Here is a 20974-nt window from a genome sequence, read left to right on the forward strand (position 1 = left end):
ACTTGTAACTGGTATACAGTCGGACCTAGGGCATGCAACTCCCACTGTGTGGGTTCTGTCTGTGAGCCACTTTGCAAACCATCACATGAAGTAGGGGTTAATGTTCAGGCAGATGGGTATGTTGATAATACCAGAAGGAGGAATGGTGCTGAAAGCCTATGAGAGATCTAGGTAGGCTGTGTGAACCTCCTTACCCTCATCTAATGCCTTGGTAACTGTCTCTAAGAAGTCCACCAGGATTAGGAGGCATGGTTTGCCCTTAACAATGCCAAACAAGGAGGGGTCAAAGGTTTGGAGGTACCCAATGTCTCTGTGACAGTGATCCATGATGTGCACCATAGCCTTGCAGACCAGGCTAGTCAGGTCTATAGGGAAATAGGTCCCATGGTCCATTGTGGCTCCACCTTTGTGGAGTGGGATAACTGTTGCTGTGTGCCATTCAGGGGGCACTATGCCCGATGTGAGGCTATTATTGAACATGGTGCATAGTTGGGGAAACAGAACGTTCTCAAGTTTGTGTAAAACGCAGCCTGGGATGTTGTCCGGTCCCATAGATGCTGTAATATTGCCTTTACAGTGTGCAGCTTTGAGAGGGATCTGCCAGGATGTTGCCAATATCAATTGTTTCTGTAATGTTCGTGCCTTTGTGCTGTAACTCAGAGAAGATCTGGTTGTTGACATCGAGATATGTGACATAGCTATAGAATGCTTTGTGGTTGTTGTTGGTATTAGTTGCATTTTAGTTTTCATAGCTAGCTTTGGAGGATCTTATAAGGGATCTCACCTTCTTATTGAGGCTGGCCAGGGAGCTCCTCCATGCATGGTATTGTACTGTCGTTTGCAGCAGTGTCTTCCTCCTGTAGTACAATTTGTTTATGACAGGGGACCACCAGATTGGTTTTGTTAATTAGGAGTATATCATCCTGGTTCTGTTTGGGATAGCACAAGCAATGCACTCATGTAAGTGCTTATAGAGTACATTTGTGTAGGATTCAGCAGTTGTAACAGTACTGTCTACCTGCATGGGTGTCATGACGTCCACCACGTCTGTCTTAAGAAGCATGTAGTTGGCCTTGTAGACATATTATACTGTGGTTCCCTTAATGGGGGTGGGTGCGAGATGTGGATATCAATGGTGTTCAGCACATGGTCTGATCGGGCCAACGAGGAGTTGGCTTCACGTGCGGAGCACCAGTCACTCATGTTGGTAATGCCTAGGTCTAGGATATTGTTGCCCCTGGTGGGTGTGTGGATATGCTGAGTCAGGGCATTGGTGTTTAAGAATTCCAGAAACCGTTGAGATAATGTGTTGGTACACGAGTAGTTTTCCCAGTTAATGGTGGGGTAGATTCAGTGAGACTTATGTGATGAGTGTGGTGTTGTGCGAATGTGTACCTTCTTCACATGACAGTCAGGGTCAGGTTTGGTTGGAGAGACCTTTACCTCCAGTTTGGCTAGATGAGTGCATCTCTCATAGGTTGTAGTGTTGGGTGGTAGGTGAAGATGCTTGTCTGTGTACATGAGGCAATGTGTACATTGCCTCAAGATGTCCAGATTCATCAGATAGACAGGTGAGAACACTGGCAGTTGACACTTGGACATGCCTGAATATAGAACTACATTAACCTAGATAAGTGAGGAAAGTGAGTACAAGAGCTAAATTACTCTAAGCAAGTGAGAAAAGTATGTACACAACCTGTTCACCCTTACCTCTAGGTAATGAGGAAGATTGAGTGCTATAGTAATTATTAGCTTACGTAGTGCTTACAAGTCCTGAAAAAGTGCTTAGCATGTATAAGCATTCCAGATAGGGTCTTGGATAACATAAACACACAGCACCCTCCCTCCACCAGGTACACAAGCATATACGCCACAGGGCCCCTGTACCCACAACTATGCAGGTACAAGCTGCACTCAGGCTGCATGGGACCTGTCCACATCACAGGTTGTATCATGCAAATATAGCAAAACAAAATGCTCTCCACATACACATCATGTAAAACATAGCTCCATGTCAGGTTGTGTACACACTGAATGGTGCACACCAACACGTACCACAACCCACAAAGGGGGAGACACCGCTGATAATGGGAAGCACTGCACTACTACCCTGCTGAGTCTGGTCTGGAAGGCCATGAACCTTGATCAATTAAGGGATATCAGCAGTACAGATGTAGATGACAGTATGGTTGATGTCACATTGCATATCATAACCCTGCCAGGTCATAGAACATCATCACCCATACTGTGTACCACCTACACTCGGTATACTAGATGTACATTCCTATGTCACAGGTGTGTTTTGCAACAGGACTGCTGACAGAACCAACACTACAGAAGGTGTCTGAATAATACATGATCATCACACCAGTGGCGGCTACAGTATGTCAGGGTTAAAGAATTATATTCCCCCTCATTGTAGTCCATACCTCACAGACAAACAGAAGGTATCTGCCTATTGAAGTATGCAAATTACTATGACCTAGGAGCAATAGCTGACTCAGGAGAGTTGTGGGCAACATACAGAAGGGGCTTTGTGGGTGAGGTGTGTGTGACATATGGCCACAATCTGACAGCTACTTATTGCATTGTCACCCCTATGTTAATAACCCTGTACCCATGAACTACCACCTAGGCAGCGGTCAACATAATGGACACTTGTGTGTGAGGGATGCAGCTGGGCAGTTATCTTTCCTGTGATAGCTACGTCACCACACCTGTCAGGTAGTCATATGTGGCAACCCTAATAATGATAGGGTGCCATTCATGAATATAGAGATCATTGTCCAGCCATACACAACACACAAGTGACCCATATCAGATCACATATTTCCTTTAAGGGGTATTGGTCATGTGCAGATGGCCTACACCAGCCTTCCTATTCCCCATCTCCCCTATGTAGCATGATAAATACCCTGAATAAATCCATGTCCAACCCAGTGATGTTGGACATGCTACACGTACTCATCCTGATCTCGAACACATACTTCATGGACATCAACCTTCCACATGCTGGACAGATCCTTGTCCCATACACTTGAAATAGTCCTGCCATACTATGCATTCCTGTCTGTCAAAGCTGCACATCGCTCCCCTCTCAAACATGGTGTGATGACCACATGGTAACTCATGGTATATGTATCATTAACCCTGTGGATCAGTAATGTGGCACTGCTCCACCTGGCCCCACAGACCCACCTGTCGGCTACTGCCAGGTAACTTTTCATCCTAGATTTATACATGGCCCATGGCATATAGCCCACTAGTTGATTTTGACTGTACATGCTATAGTTGATATCCATCCCTGCAAATACCATCTGGCTAGCCAGTGTCCCATGTGTATCACATGTGCAACACAGGTGATACATGGCAGGATGTTGAATCGCTGAACAGTGCCATGTAGATGTATATGGAAGAACACATACATGTAAAACCTTATGTGAGCATGTCTGCAGGGTCACAGGTCAAGTCTGTTAAGGCAGTGTAAGCCCTTATATTTGACATGTACACAGCATCAAGGTCGACCACATTAATGTGGACACATCCAGCCATGTGCGGATAGGTAGGAACACCAGTACAGGCAAACAGACATGCCCATATCACGACAGCAACCACCTGGAGTATGATATGAGAAATGTAATCAGGTGACACACACACACACATATATGGTGATAATATCCACTCAACATTGAGTGTCACATGTGTGTGACACAAACACATCAGTGTCTTGTAGGTTTGCAAATACAACTATTTAAACTTAATTAATGTGATACACATGTATGTTCAGCTGTAGCTCTGTATGTCTCTGTGAGTTACTGTGACCTGTCTCCATCATTATGTCTTCCAGGTATGCCATGTGCAAGGCTACCCCCTTTTACCCGCTTGGAGGATGAGGCCCTCATCCCATACCTACTCGACAATCATGATATCCTGTTCAGCCATGTACCACAGGATGCACAGCAGCGGGATGCCCTGTGGATGGAACTTCGCAGGAGGGTTAATGATGTGGGTGGCCACAACTGCACATACCAGCAGGTGCGCAGACACTGTACAGACTTCATTAGATGGGCAAAACAGCGTGTGAATGCAATCATCAGGGAACAAGGTGCAACAGGTGGTGGACCACCAACCCAGCCCCCACTCATACATAGCGAGAAGCTACTGGCCAACCAGGGGACACCTGCAGAACCACATCCACAAGCCTTAGCCGATATTGTGGAGGTGGGTGTCTCTCAACCACTGAGCCTGGAGTTGCCTGGTAAGTCAATACTGCACCTATAACAACTATATTCCATATAGTTGCATGTGTCACTGTACAATATGTAATGTAACATCATACGCAAGGCATGTATACACACATGCCGCATACTATAGTATGCTACTCTGTGTATGCACACATGTACATACACCATAGTATAGTCTAATGTACTGGTGTATGTGTTATGCACATTGCACCCTGTAGCCTTTATACAGGGATGGATTATGCTCATACTGCTGTGTTACTCCTATTTAGGTACCTCTGGTGTTCCGCTGCAACAGCAGCCCATTGCAGGTGAGAGTGTTATTATTTATCAAGAACCGTAATGCACAAATCTATCTGCCATGTGGCCATTTACAACATGTACACATAATGTATGGTCCTGTCACAATATACAGGTTGGACCTGCAATGCATCACAATGCCTACCCATGTGCAACACTTGCAAACTGTGTGAATCATCTCACCGACATGAATCTTCACAAGCTGTCATTGCCAGATATTTGGACAGCTGTGCATACAATGGTGGAGGTGCTGTTCACTTTAGGGACATACTACAGATCTGATCTACACATGTGGTGAATACAAACAGTACTACACAGTGGGCTGGAGTATGGCCAGCACACAGGATTCACCGGTGTGGATCATAGCCCTGCTATGAATGTCACACAATGTGATGTGCTATCTTGACATGTCCATGACATCTAGTGGCCTGGCTGCTACACTGCCTACCTAACCTGAAAACATATCCCACATACCACCCTTTATCTGCATAACCCTGTTGTCAGTGGAGCATATATGTCATATGGGACAACACAGACATGTGAAATAGATGCCCATCAGAATAATTTGGACAACACATGTACACACATGGCCATGGAGGATGGCCAAAGACATGGAGCAGCACACACAGTAGAAGTGTTGTGCTTGTGTGTACACCCTGTCGTACAATGGCTACACATGGTTCAACCATGGCCTTTGTATAATGATCATATTGTAGATGTGGAACACTAGACATCCTACAGGCCTGTGCACATCTTGTGTAGGCGTAACATCAATCCACCACATAAGATGTGTTGAACATCTTGAGGGTGTTGCGACATGACAGCAGTCACCTGTACAGTATCCAAATCAGGCCACAGATACAGTACATTCCCGTTGCTGGTGTTGGACATAAATGTCATACTAGCTCCTCGTGTGTGTGGTACACAGATGTCATGTAGGACATGGTGTATCGACATGTTTGCCATGTCTGGCCATAGTTGCCAGGCTGCAGCAATATGGTTGCAGATGTGCAGGGGTGTCATCCGTATACCCATCAGTGACCTGTATCACAACTTCCACATCATGGTTTAGTGTGTATACACGTCAGTGATGTGGGTCACATTCCACAGTATATATGTATTGCATCTGAACACAGTCATGGCTATGAACACTGTCTGTAACTCACACTGTATAGAACTAGAGATGCCTCATGATTCCCTGCAATGGCCAGGCATATCAGCTAAATGTGCAGTATATCTGTAGGGTGGACAGACAACACTGCATTGGTACACCATTGCCCCACTGTATATTTGACAGGACACCATTGTGTTAAACATGTATGCATGTCATTGCACACATCAGCAGATCACATTTCATACTACATGTGATTATCAAGGTCATATGCCACACATCAGGCAGGTGTACTGTTAACCTGTGCTGGTCCCCATGGTGTACCACAGGGATGTATGCTAACTACTACTATGATTGTGTAATATGCATGCTGTCTGCTATGACATATGCATGCTGTTGTGTGCAACCGAGTAATGTATGATAAGTACCACTATTATTGTCTGCGCTGCATGCCATCTGCCGTATCACATGCATGTTACATGCCTTCTGTCATATCACATGTGTGTGTGTGTCTGTGTGTGTGTCTATTGTATAGATTGTAATGTACAGTTCTTGTCTGCCCACATTGGTGATGTAGGTGCATTGCCCTCCTGCGGTACATTTGATGTTTGTGTCCCCACAACCTCTAGCAGTGATGATGAATGTATGATTGAGACACAGGCAGAGTTGTCAAGGGCTGAAACTGTACTATTGGTTGTCATTCCATCTATATCCCTCTCATCCCTGCACACAGATCCCATACCTGCACATACCCCATCACCAGTGGCCATAGAGGAAGGACAGTTGGCATGTGGTAGCCATAGAGGAAGGACAGTTGGCATGTGGTAGCTTGGAACAGGAAAGTGTGGGGGCTATGGAAGGTGTGCATAGGAGGACCCCTGGCCAACATGCGCCTGCACGACAGAGCGCAGCAGCTGGTGTCACCAGACACATGTTTCAGGCTGTAATGGAGGCACAGGCACATGCTGAACAGTGCAACAGAGAAGATCAGAGGCTACAGAGGGCTGCTGTCCATTCTTTAAACAACAACATCCAGGCAATGGTAAATGCTCAACAGCAGATTGCTGAAGCTTTGGATAGACGGTTGGGTGACATGGTTGGAGTCCTTGACCATGGCATGACAATCCACGAGCATGAGCTGTCTGTGTTGGAACATCTGGTAGGAGTGAGGCATCAGGCACATGGAAGTAGGCCTGCTACATTACCTGTGTCAGGTCTACGTGTACGAGCTACCTCACATGCCCACTCCCATAGTGGCGGTAGCAGCAGCAGTGCATCTGGTGCTGTGCTGTCCACACCATGACACAGCAGGCCATGTGCACGTGACCCGGGATGGTCCCAACAGGGACACAGTTCAAGTGGACAAGTGACATCAGACAGTACCCAATCTGCACCTCTGTCTGGTAGTGCCCATGCAACCTCTGGCAAGCACAGGTCACATGTCCGTGGCCGGACACCGTGAACTGTAAAACCTTGCCTGTACAGTCTGCAGCTGTCAATAATACCTCTGTGTAGGCCAGACACATGGGAGAACTGTGTGCATACATACACGCACACACAGGAAACATATGTAGGGCACCGCAACACACATATGCATAACATCCACACACCCCAATTAGATCAAAGGCCCAAACCCACACACATGATGTCATCCAATGGTGCAGCCTAGGCCTCTGGTAAACATTAACACCCTGTGCATATGATGATGCCTGTGCCGCATCCCTGACATCCACACCATCAGTGCAGGAGCATGCTCATATGGTCTGATGCACAGGGTGAACAGACTAGGATGATACGTGTAGTTTACAAATGTTGAAAACTGTTGACAGGCAGCAGATATACCATGTAGTACAGGTGTACAATACTGTTAACAGTATGTGTCTTGTGTAACAACAGTGCAGCCTAGGCCTCCGGCAAACATTAATACCCTGTGCATATGATGATGCCTGTGCCGCATCCCTGACATCCACACCATCGGTGCAGGGACATGCTCATATGGTCTGATGCACAGGGTGAACAGACTAGGATGATACGTGTAGTTTACAAATGTTGAGGACTGTTGACAGGCAGCAGATGTACCATGTAGTACAGGTGTACAATACTGTAAACAGTATGTGTCTTGTGTAACAACAGTGCAGCCTATGCCTCCAGCAAACATTAACACCCTGTGCATATGATGATGCCTGTGCCGCATCCCTGACATCCACACCATCGGTGCAGGGACATGCTCATATGGTCTGATGCACAGGGTGAACAGACTAGGATGATGCGTGTAGTTTACAAATGTTGAGGGCTGTTGACAGACAGCAGATATGCCATGTAGTACAGGTGTACAATACTGTTAACAGTATGTGTCTTGTGTAACAACAGTAACTGCATGTTGGTCATGATGTTCTGCTGTCCTTCTTCAGGTCTAATTGCACGTGCTGGTGGATGTCAGTGTTTGCAGTTAGTGTCCCATATGTCAATGTGGACTACTCACAGGTATGTATGAATATACCAGCATGCACTGTGTAGCTGCCACATACCAGTGAGAATGTCCCATGTTACAAACACGTCTACCATTCCAAGAGCATGATAGCTATGTATTAAGCTACTGTGGCCACAGACGTGACATCCATAAAGGGTGACATCACAGGTACAGTTACATGGAGTGGTGAGATAAAAGAGTTGTCTAGCTGATTACAAGGGTAGAGGCCAGTGGGAAGTGCGATGCCTAATTGGGAATCAGTAATACACATTCCCATGACAGGATGCCAACACACAACTGCACCCACACACTCAGGTATTGACACACATGTATTCAGTGACACAGTAACACACCCACACACTCACGGCTTCACTGACACAGTAACACACACTCGCACACAGTTGCTACTAGTGGGATGAGGACCCCTGCCTATGTTCAAATCATCATTACAGTACTGTGCACCTACATGATGTGCCACAGAGAATACACATGTGCAGGTAGTCAGTAAGGCCTAAGATTGGGGACATCAACAGAGATAGTAGAATGCATTGCCTGGATGGTGGGAGGGGTCTTATCAGTTCAGTATGGTAACATACATCCTCACCTAGGGACCAGTCAGCCCTACAGACACACACTGTGGCATTTAGTAATTAATGCACCTATGTCATGCACATACAGATACCTCACATGTGTGAGATACATGCCCCTGCCTATGTCCTGCTTTCTACATTGCAGTCTGTACAGATGTGTACACTAGTGTACAGGAGAGTGAGTAACAATTAAGATGTATTCCCCACAATACGTGACATATATGGACACACACGCAACCACACATGCCAGTACTGTGAATCTCAGACCTGCCTAGCTCATGTTATGTATGTCAGATGTACAGCAGTATTGCATGCATTACAAACTGTACTGATGCTTCCTGTGGCAACAGTGCTGATATATGCACTAGGGAAATCATATCTATTAACAGGTGTCAAGTGATTTACCTTCGCTGTCACCCTGACCGCTGTCTAAGTTGTGTGTTATGTCCTTCAATTAATGAAACCATTGCTTACTGGTTACACAGGATATTGTAGGACCGCTTGTGACACACCTGTGGGCTGTCCACAGCAAACATCCATCTGTAAAGATGCCCCACCACTTAGTTATTTCCACACATTTGTCCATAACTATGGTACATCTTTCTGTACATTCAGCATATCACCATATACAGTTGACTATGTTGAGGCTGCATTGCAACTGCATGATGTACTAAGATACATGTCACCTGCATACATCAACAACTGCACATGCATGTTATCTGAATGCACAACACTACATGTACAGGTGTGTAAGTTCTACAATCCTGACATTTGGTCATGTTTGTAGGCATTCAAATTGGTGGGTATGTGTAATGACATACATGACACATGGACTGTTGTATGATATGATGGGTGACCAGTACAGAGGGGATGTTACTTCTGTCAACATTGATATCACACCATATGTACTGTTAGCATTCAGCAGCCATGGATCTACATTCCATGTGCATGTGTGTAATGGCTGTAGCCACCTGTTTGCACAAAGGACAACAACAGCTATGCTATTTACAGGTATGTTGTGTGTGTGGCATGTACATACCCAGGGCAGGTACATGTATGTCATATCCATACATGAGGGTGTGTGCTGGTGTACAGCAACAGTCATCTGCTAATGGTGGAAAGTACAGAGGGACCCTGGTATGTGTACAGCTGACCTGGTCACAGACAGTGGTATCACTGCATTGCATAACACATGATGCAACTGTGTCAGTACATGTGTAGTCTCTACAGTTGATGTAGAGATTAGTACAGTACACAGGTCAAGGGTCACATGGTGGTGTACTCTTCTATGTCATACATGTATGGTTGCATGTTGGTGGTCCAAGGGCATGATGGTGTCTGAAGTTTACATCCTAGAATGCAGCATGTGACACTGTGTCCTGCACATGGCTCATCTGTGATGCCTTTCATGGGGGGACCGGTCAGTACATGTGAGTGGCCTTTATGTATGTGGGTACACCACCTGGAGCAGTCCGTACCTGTGTATGGCCCACATGTCTGGTTCTGAGGTATATGGTGGTAGTGCTAGGTTCTGAGGTATATGGTGGTAGTGCTATTGTGCACTACAGAGCCATCAGCCAGGTGTTCCTCACTGCACAGATGTCAGTACACCCCATTGTTGGATTTACAGTGACCAGCTGTGAATATGGATGCTACACATCTAGCACTGGTTAGCATAAGAAAACAATGCAGTTGTCCTGTAGGTGTATGGGAGTTAACCTGTGTTTAGGACATTTGCCTTGGAATGGCACTGTGTGGGTGGATGCTACTTGAGTAATATCCACACTCCCTTGTATCATGGATGCATGTGATATGTGACAAAGGCCTGCCTACTGTCAGCCATGTCATCCCAGAATGACAGCTGATGTTGTGTAAAAGACTGATGTCAAATATATGTAGAGCAGCATTCCTGCTAACAATGACAACTACTAACACCAGTGCCCATTACAATGTGCTCTTTACATCTACCTGTAACAGCATGGCCACCGTGGCCCTCCGTGTTTAGCATCAGAGTGCATCCCAGTCAGCCCTGTGCTACTAGGAGTATGAGCATGCCCAGTATATCCTTGTGTAGATGGACACATAGTAGTGCATTCCGACCAGCGCTGTGCTACTAAGTGTTTGAGCATGCCCCCGTGCTACTAAGTGTATGAGCATGCCCAGTATATCCTTGTGTAGATGGACACATAGTGCATTCCGAACAGCCCTGTGCTACTAAGTGTGTAATCATGCCCAGTGACACCTCATGTTGGTCATGTGCCTCTGTGTATCGGCATGGCCATTGTAACCCTGTATAGTGGTAGTAGTCGTCCATTCCACAGATGGGCATAATCCAGGTCAGGATGGATTCCTACTTTAAACACACAGGTTCACAGGTATGTACATCTTAACTGTCAGCATCCCTGTTGATATCCACATTCCCAGATGGTCATAATGACAGCCTTGACATGTGTAGTCTGTGTGGCGCAATTCGTAAGTATGTAGTATTGTAACAGTAATTTGTAAATAGGCAGGTGTTCTGTACCTGCCACTGGCGTGTGTGTGTCTGTATGCCTGTCCCCATTTGCCAGTGTCTCTAAATTGCTTTTAGACTGCCCACACTCCATACATTATTTATACCCACCGTTAGTAAGGCTGATGATGTCACCCATCTATAAATACACCTCTGGGATTGCTGTGTCCCAGTAATTTTGGTAGCGCGTTCTGTAACTGCGTAATGCTGTGTGTGTGTGTGTGTGTGTGTGTGTGTGTGTGTGTGTGTGTGTGTGTGTGTGTCCATTTGCTTGAGGACTGAGTAATGCTTTTATACTGCTCACACTCCATACATTTCTTATACCCACCGTTAGCAAGGCCGATGATATCACCCATCTACAAATACACCTCTGGGAGTGCTGTGTTCCAGTAATCTCAGTAGTGCATTCTGTAACTGCATAATGCTGTAGTGTAATAAAGTAGTTAGGTCGGTGTTCTAGTCCCACACTTGCCGTGTGTGTGTGTGTGTGTGTGTGTGTGTGTGTGTGTGTGTGTGTGTGTGTGTGTGTGTGTGTCCGTTTGCTTGAGGACTGAGTAATGATTTTATACTACTCACACTCCATACATTTCTTATACCCACCATTAGCAAGGCCGATGATGTCACCCATCTACAAATACACTTCTGGGAGTGCTGTGTTCCAGTAATCTCGGTAGCGCATTCTGTAACTGCATAATGCTGTAGTATAATAAAGTAATTAGGTCGGTGTTCTAGTCCCACACTTGCCGTGTGTGTTTCTGTGTGTGTGTCCTCGTTTGCTTGAGGACTGAGTAATGCTTTTATACTGCTCACACTCCATACATTTCTTATACCCACCGTTAGCAAGGCCGATGATGTCACCCATCTACAAATACACCTCTGGGAGTGCTGTGTCCCAGTAATCTCGGTAGCGCATTCTGTAACTGTGTAATGCTGTAGTGAAATAAAGTAGTTAGGTCGGTGTTCTAGTCCCACCCTTGCCGTGCGTGTGTGTGTGTGTGTCCCCGTTGAGGACTGCATAATGCTTTTATACTGCTCACACTCCATACATTTCTTTTACCCACTGTTATCAAGGCCGATGATGTCACCCATCTACAAATACACCTTTGGGAGTGCTGTGTCCCAGTAATCTCGGTAGCACATTCTGTAACTGCGTAATGCTGTAGTGTAGTAAAGTAGTTAGGTCGATGTTCTAATCCCAGACATGCCAACTGTGTGTGTGTGTGTGTGTGTGTGTGTGTGTGTGTGTGTGTGTGTGTGTGTGTGTGTGTGTGTGTGTGTGTGTGTCTGCCTGCATGCGACAAGTACAATGCTTTGTAGTATTTGACATAGCACATGCCCAAAACTTGTGTTGCTACAGTGTGATATGGCAGGGGTTTGTATACAGGACATGGCAAGTGTGTGTTTGTTTGTCACAGCCTGTGTAGAGGTGGCCGTGATTGTCTTACCATTGGACATGTTTGGGAGCGGGTTTTGTAGTTTTCCTATATAGTATCCATCTTATGACACATTGGCCACCTCACGAGGAGTACAGCTGTCAGTCAGCCATGGCACTGTGTTGGCAAGCCAAAACCATACATCTGGCAAAAGGGCTGGTGAACCAAGTATGCAGCCCTACTAGTACCCGGTATATGTCCCGCACCCATGTGCCATGCACATACAACCTTGCCTAGGATATCCCACTATGTTACTAGCAAAATGCACATTGAGGACAAATAGTTGGCATGGTGTGACTGCAGTGGCCTGCAGAGGACATGGCACCCTGTACAGCGGTACAATAGGCACATATATGTGGACATTGTGCCTTCACTATGTTCCACACTGAATGGCTGCAACATATGTGGTGCCATCAAATGTGATCCACTAAGGCCAGACAATACTGTACACATGTGCCCTGTATGGACCCATGCCACTGACACCACGGAATACCTGTATCATTCTATCAATGCAGGTGCAGGGCCGACCTGCTCACTATAAGCAGGTTTCGCCACACCAGGCCAGTATTGGCATATCGGGGTATAACAGGCTGTGTACACTACATGTGTCTGCCAAACCAGGTACACCTGTACATGTCACTGTACACTATTGTGGGACATGCACATCCCAGGCAATGTCCATGTGAATGACTATCAAACACAGACATGGCATACATTGCAAAGCTATGGCTCTACACATTGGTAACCAGGATGTCAGGCCAGATAATGCAGTACCCATCTGTGTGGGACATTGCAGACACTACACCCCTGCACTGCACACCATTGTCGGGTGACACGATGGCAAGGATTACCCCTCACCCAGCCTTGTACAGCCATCTTGCACAGCCAAACACTACACACCCATGGAGCAATGCATACCTGCATGACAGTACTGGCACCCTGTGTCTGCATGTGGGTTGTGATGCTCCCAACCACAGTCACTCCCAATATAAACCTCATTGGCATACCAACAGTTGTCAAGCACTTTCACATGCCCTAGCCCATAGAACCTCCAGATATCCCCTGTGGTGCTTGTGGTCCTGTGCATTACTGTGATGTGGCAAACTAAGTAGTTACATTGTGTATTTGCCACCCTGGCAAAGGTGTCAATGCGTGTCCATTAGAGTATGGTTGTGGTGACAATAGCATCCGTTCACGTGGACTGACATGTGTGCCACACCTAATGTATGTCTACTATATCTGTTGCAGATGGCACTCACTCACCTACACACATGTTCTTACAGCACAGCAACATGTCGCCTTTGTGGCACATGTAGTAACGTCATGCACATGTAATAGTAATAAGTAGTCAGGTGTTTATCCCTGTACTATTCAGCGTGTGCTAGATGATACTTATGGTTAAGTCTCCATGCCCTTCCCTGGTGTACATTGCCTGTCCCACACACACACTCTCTGGTGGATGTGAAGGTGTACACCTGCACAGCAGCAGCATGTGTATTGTAAGAGATGGAAATGGTCAGGTGATGGCCTCTGCACCTATTGCAGTCGTCCTCTAGCTGATTGCATGTGGTACAGCTGTGATGATTTTCCCATAGCCATCCGCATGATAAACACAGTACACTATCTGGGGAAACATGTTATTATCTGGCCATGACAGTTGCTGTGAGTGGTACCTGGATGTGGTGTTCTGACACGGCATCACAGATGATATCTGGATGTACCTCAACCATTTTCCACAGTGGAAAATAGCCTAATGACAGGAGGGTGATGTGCCACACAACTACAGCATGTAAGTGTAGCTATGCTGCATTGAGACTACTGCCTGTTTAACATGTGTGTGGTAATGGCTATTCTGCATGTTATAATACAGACATGACAGTACTCTGTTCATGAGGGAACCCCATCTGTAGGGCCATCTGTGAACTGGTCAGTGTGTGCAACCATTTGTTTCCTGTGTTACACACTGAACACACTTCTGCACACAGCAGAAGCATGGTGTGAGGATTGCAGACAGTACATGATGATAGGGATGTGTTACTGCCATCACATCTGTGACTGGACATGTGTCACATGAGACAGTGGTATGACTGACACTGTGTGGGATTCCCAGTGACAAGCCAATGCTGGGCAACTGTTCATAGCTGGGGTCACACGTCTACTACACATTGTACAGTTGGCATGCGGTATATATGCATGTGTTGTGCTCCCTCTGCAAATGTATACCATCTGTTGTGTTGGGTTGCTGGTGATATCTATGCATACTGTCGTAGGTAATCCTGTATGCTGTTGTCTATCACTAAGCCATATGTGGGTTTAAAACACAACACCATAGGCTGAATGGGTTGGTAGGTCCCAGCAGATCCTCCTGTCCTGCTTCAGCTGACCATGGCACTGGACACTAGCAAATCTGGGGCCCAGCCATTAACATCAACCTCTGTTGGCTCTGCACCACCTTCTGGTGGTACCACCACTGAGGATGGAGCATGTCCCCCTTGGGAGCGGGACCAGACAGGTACATATCTGCTGTTGTGCGGTCCCGGATGTGTTGCGTTGGTGGCTCCCTAAGAGGTTACAAAGCCAGATACGCCAGTTCAAGGGTGGAGTGTCACATTTACAGGGTGATGCTGCCCCTCCTGGACAGCCCCCAGCACTGCCTCCTTTGCAGCTGTGTAGGTGCAGTGGCAGTTGTCCATGGCTGGGGACCTCCATCCCACTGTTCTCATGGGCTTTTGAATGCCCTAGACCCATCCCCATCCAGGGTGTATCCCCCCCACATGTAACATATACCAACCCTGTATGCTGTAATTTCTGTGCTCCTAGATATCCTCCACGGCCATACCTACACTCCTTCCCCAACATCTGACCCTCACCTAGTGACACATAAGGCCATTCGGCTCCTAGGACACCATCTGCCCTATACATAGCTGTCCATTGCACACACGTGCCAACTGGACACATGAATCCCTTGTAATATGCATCATAACATACTACTGTTATCCTCACCACTGTCCCTCAGGTGCACGATCCTGGTATGCACATCACTCCTACATGGTCCAGGTACACGTGAGGAGGATGACCCCATTGTACACAAAACACTACCGGTCCCTCTATGGTTACCCTATTTATCTTTATCATGATGATGATGTTGCACACAGCACATTGCAGGAGTACTGTTCACACATAATGACTGGACAGGTACTGTTGTGTTAATGTACATTACATGCACAGAGTGATGTACAAGGCCAATGTATAACTATTTGCGTGTATGACTGACACATGTCTGTCTGAGGGAGTTTTGGGATCACATAGAGCAACACCACTACATAATACAGGCGTCGCTGGTGTTTCCCATTTCATTTGTTTGTAATACTCTGTTGCCACATGGTATGTTCCTGATACATCTCTATATATGTATGTACCTATATGCTGGACATAAACACTCACATGTACATCTACATGATGGGATACATTCCTATACTGTTGAATGACTGCGCTGTATGATATCCTCTGGTTACAGCCTCTTACACTCGATTAGCGTCTACATTGCTTAACCAGTGCAATGCTTGCATACTGGTAGCCAAACACACTTACACCCGCTCGATCCCACACTTGCTAATGCACTGACATTGGTGCTTGCATCTGTCACTCACACCCCTGGGTGTAAGCAAGGACCACAATATTACCTTGTGATGCCTATTACATCAGACCACATGACTACAGTATCGGGATTGGCCACCCATTAGGCGATGGCATCGCGTTCGACTGTACGTATTCAGCGGCCTGTCCAGTGACACAATCATATTTGTGTGTACCTCATACAATCTGCTCCCACCTTGTAATGCCTATCACATCAGACTACATGACTACAGAGTATCGGGAATGGCTGCCCATTAGGAGATGGCATGGTGTTCGACTGTACGGAATCAGCGGCCTGTCCCGTGAATCATTCATATTAGTGTGTTCCTCTTACAATCTGCTCCCACCTTGTAATGCCTATCACATCGGACTACATGACTACAGTATTGGGAATGGCTGCCCATTAGGCGATGGCATGGCATTCAACTGTACGGAATCTGCGGCCTGTCCAGTGAATTAATCATATTTGTGTGTTCCGCATGCACTCTTCTCCCATTTGGCTGATACATGGGAACCGAGACCCTGCATTACAAACAAGTAGTTCTGTTGTGGTAGCCACATCCGTCGGATGGGTCATGGTACCGCATACCTATTATAGGTTTGCCACCTTTTCAATTGGCCAAGGTAGGACTTTAGGGTTACCACCTGTCCCACTTTGCGAGGGACACTGCAAAAATAATCAAGACATAGCACATGTCCAGATTACAGGACATTATTATATTCTACGTTTCATTAATAATTGCATACAACAGTTATTTTATATATGACACTTCTATATGTTATGTGAAGTAGCATAAGCAATCCAAATGCAACTAGATTAAGCTTTTATTTGTGCAAATAAGTGTAATCCTGTACTATGCACGGCTGTAGGTATGTTTAGTCCTGGAATGTCTGACATTTCTACAGAACATGTCCCACTCTGGCCATTTGGAAAGGTGGCAATCCTATAGGACCTGTATGTAGAGACGTCAGACTTTGCAGGGCAACACACCCACAGCCAGTAGAAAGGGGAGTACTTCACTGTTTTGCCTAAATAAAAGGTTACTCTTGTAGCATTATAGTTGCTTACACTGTTACCTATAACATTTAGGTGTTTCAGAGGAACATAATTGTTTTATGCTACTACTACAGACAACATAGGTAATCTTTGCCCTAAATCACAGGACATTTGCCTTAATTACAATTATTATGCAGGACACAACTGCCCATAGGGGAGTGTCCCTCACAAAGGTGGACAGGTGGTAACGCCTAACCTATTATTCTGTCAACTTTCTAAGGTAGTTGGCGGAACATGCACTTTCTCTCACTATCAGACCTCTCATACCAATGGAGAAGAATGAACACTGAATCAGGGACACTGCATAACGACCTCAGGGACACATTTAGAAGGTTGGTGCTTCCTGACACATTGACGGACACAGAGCACATATGTATTCATACACATTGTCTGAGGTACATGCTGTTTATGACTCTTACATGTTGTCATTATTCATTACTTGTATTCCACCACCTTTCCTCCTAATATCACTAGTTCTAGGAGGGTTTAGTTGGGACTGTTAGATTCTGATTCCTAATCATGGACGTCCCTGGTAATCGGGGACAGTTCAATGATATGGTCCCTATGTGTTCCCCCAGTGGTTTACGGACTGTCCAGTAGATGTGCTCTTAAGGTTTGGGAGGTATGGGCATCTGTTATACCCACATCGAAATATTACTTACACCCATGGGGCGGTCCTAATACATGTATGCCAGCCAACACCTGCACGTCTAGCCCCATAATCGCATACCCATAATTCCCCCACCTGCCACTACTCTACAGCACTCATCCTTACTGTGGGTGCAGGTGGATGCAGGTGGGATATGGACACACCCCTACAAACTGCCCACTCTCCCCGTGTCGGGACACATGTCATACATTGTGTCAATCCATGTATCAGGCTTGCACAACCTACTGTTCCATGTACAGCTACATCCTGGTCATAATAGTGTTACCCCATTGGTTGGAAGTACCAAATTTTTGGTGTCCCGCAAGGGACGTCGCTGTCCATGTTTAAAGTGTAGACCTTGTAGATCTCTCCCACTAGTAGTTTCCTGGTGGTAGTATGGGAAGCAGTGTTGTATTTACCTTTATTGTGTGTCTGTATGTCTCACCGGCCTAGCTGGGGGGTTGGGAGGTAGACATTTGTTGAGTGCACCTCCCACCAACATATGCCCGGTCTAAACATGTTACCCGTAACTGCTGTAACATAGCCTAGGTATATACATGTGTATATTTACTGTAACATATATATATATATATATATATATATATATATATATATATATATATATATATATATATATATATATATATTTACTTTAATATATACAGACATATCTGCATATGTATTTATACATGTATATTCATATCTTGCTGTCATATATATATAGACATATTTGTGCGCATGTATATATATATATATATATATATATATATATATATATATATACATATCTATATATCTATATATATATATATATATATATATATATATATATATATACATACATATATATGTGTGTATATATATATATATATATATATATATATATATGATTATATATATGTACATCAGTGTGTCAATACATTCCCCGCTCATATGCACTTACACATGCGTAATGGCGTTTATAAGCTTCACCAGCATACTAGTGCCTTATTCATTATAACACCGACACACTCCAGTTATCTTGTAATTGGTATGTAGCACGTTATACAACGGACAGATGTCGCTATATGTTCATGTACGGATTACCAATGCTAATTGGAATGTGATAGTGTGATTCAACCCGTCCCTCTTCTGCACAGCCTATTATTCCATCGACTGTCGATGCTTGAATGGGCACATTCCTATTATTTATGTCAACAAATGGAATGCATGTGTTACAGAATTTGTACTTCAACATATATTGTTCTCTGCATGTGAGTATGCATATAGACCTATTACAACCTAGCTGATCTCCACGGGGAGGTCCATTAGAACCGGCCCATCCAACCCTGGCACGCCTGGATCCATAATTGCATACCCATAGTTCTTCCACCCCACCAGTGTTAAATTTACACACATAACATCCATTATCCGCTTGTTATTGCAGCCATAACACACCTTTACATATTGCCCACTCCAGAGCTTTTGGGGCCCTACATACATCCTGTCCCACCTCGTGAATTCACAGGGTCTCCTGCCATGTATATGTGCACATACGTGCCTTTCCTGGGGTTATGGAATACGCCCATTTGCACTTTCCAGTTTTTGGAGGTCCCAGCATGGGACTTAATTCCTTCTGTGTGTAAAGTAGACTTAGCATTTCAACGATGTTACTCTCACTGGTAAAACCCTGCCTGTGGTGTGAGTAGCGGTGCTCTGCTCACTCCTGGGCAGCTTTTTATGACATACACTGAAAGCACTATATAATACCAACATTGCTCTTGATTCCCTTCACATCCCTTATGTATGCTTTACTGTTACAACGTCCATTCTTTATATATATATATATATATATATATATATATATATATATATATATATATATATATTTCTCATGTATGTAGATATATATCTATACACACATATGTGTGTGTGTGTGTGTGTGTGTGTGTGTGTGTGTGTGTGTGTGTGTGTGTGTGTGTGTGTGTGTGTGTGTATATGTGTATATATATATATATATATATATATATGTGTGTATATATATATATATGTGTGTGTATATATATATATATATATATATATATATATATATATATATATATATATATATATATATATATTACATCTGTACATACAAACATACATTTCCTATGCTGGGAGCTGTTTACACCCACGAAGGCACACTCGCCTATGCTTACTGTGCATTACATATGTTTACTGCCACTTATTAGTGCTTATCTGTGCCTTATACATTATAACAATACCACTTTGATTGAAAGGATCTGGATAATAGTCCCATGCGATGCACATGTTCACCTTTACATGTTTAAATGTTGGCTTTACAGCAGGGCAACATTCATTCCACAAGGAAAATGATATGTGCTATTGTCGACCTTGAACAGTGAATGCCTTTTCATTGGGCGGATGCTCTAACCACTACACTATTGGTGTTCTGCCTCATTTATATGTATACCCATGGTGCATCGTTACCCGAACACACGCCTCATCACTTCACTTACACAGCAGGCATCCATTTTCCTGTTGGGAAAACTGCACTACTACACATGCGCCATTCCCTATTCTCTACTGCTCTGGACTCATGCCGCATGTTGACTCACTTCGAGGATATCCAGATCTCCAAAGCCTATAGTCCTGGCACATACATGTGTTTGATTGTCAGGGTGTTCATATGGACTTCTGGGTTTAGGCTTGTCCGACTGGGGACCAGGACTGCCCTGTACCTAGTTGAAAGTTAGACTTAGCACAGGGAGATTGTTCATTCCACTTTTAGCTTCCTACCTGTGGTTGGGGATGCAGAGGTGTGCTCACCTATGGCCATCCTGATATATAACAGCACTAACTATTAAGGGGATTTCCTAGATTATGACCATGTTCATTTTTCATATCTACATATATATATGGGTGTGTGTATATATCGGTCTGTACATACTCATGCAAATACACCTACATGCTCATTTACATTTCCCATACTGTTG

This window comes from Protopterus annectens, chromosome 14.part0, assembly GCF_019279795.1.
Source record: "Protopterus annectens isolate FY-2018-M chromosome 14.part0, PAN1.0, whole genome shotgun sequence".
Taxonomy (NCBI): Eukaryota; Metazoa; Chordata; order Ceratodontiformes; family Protopteridae; genus Protopterus; species Protopterus annectens.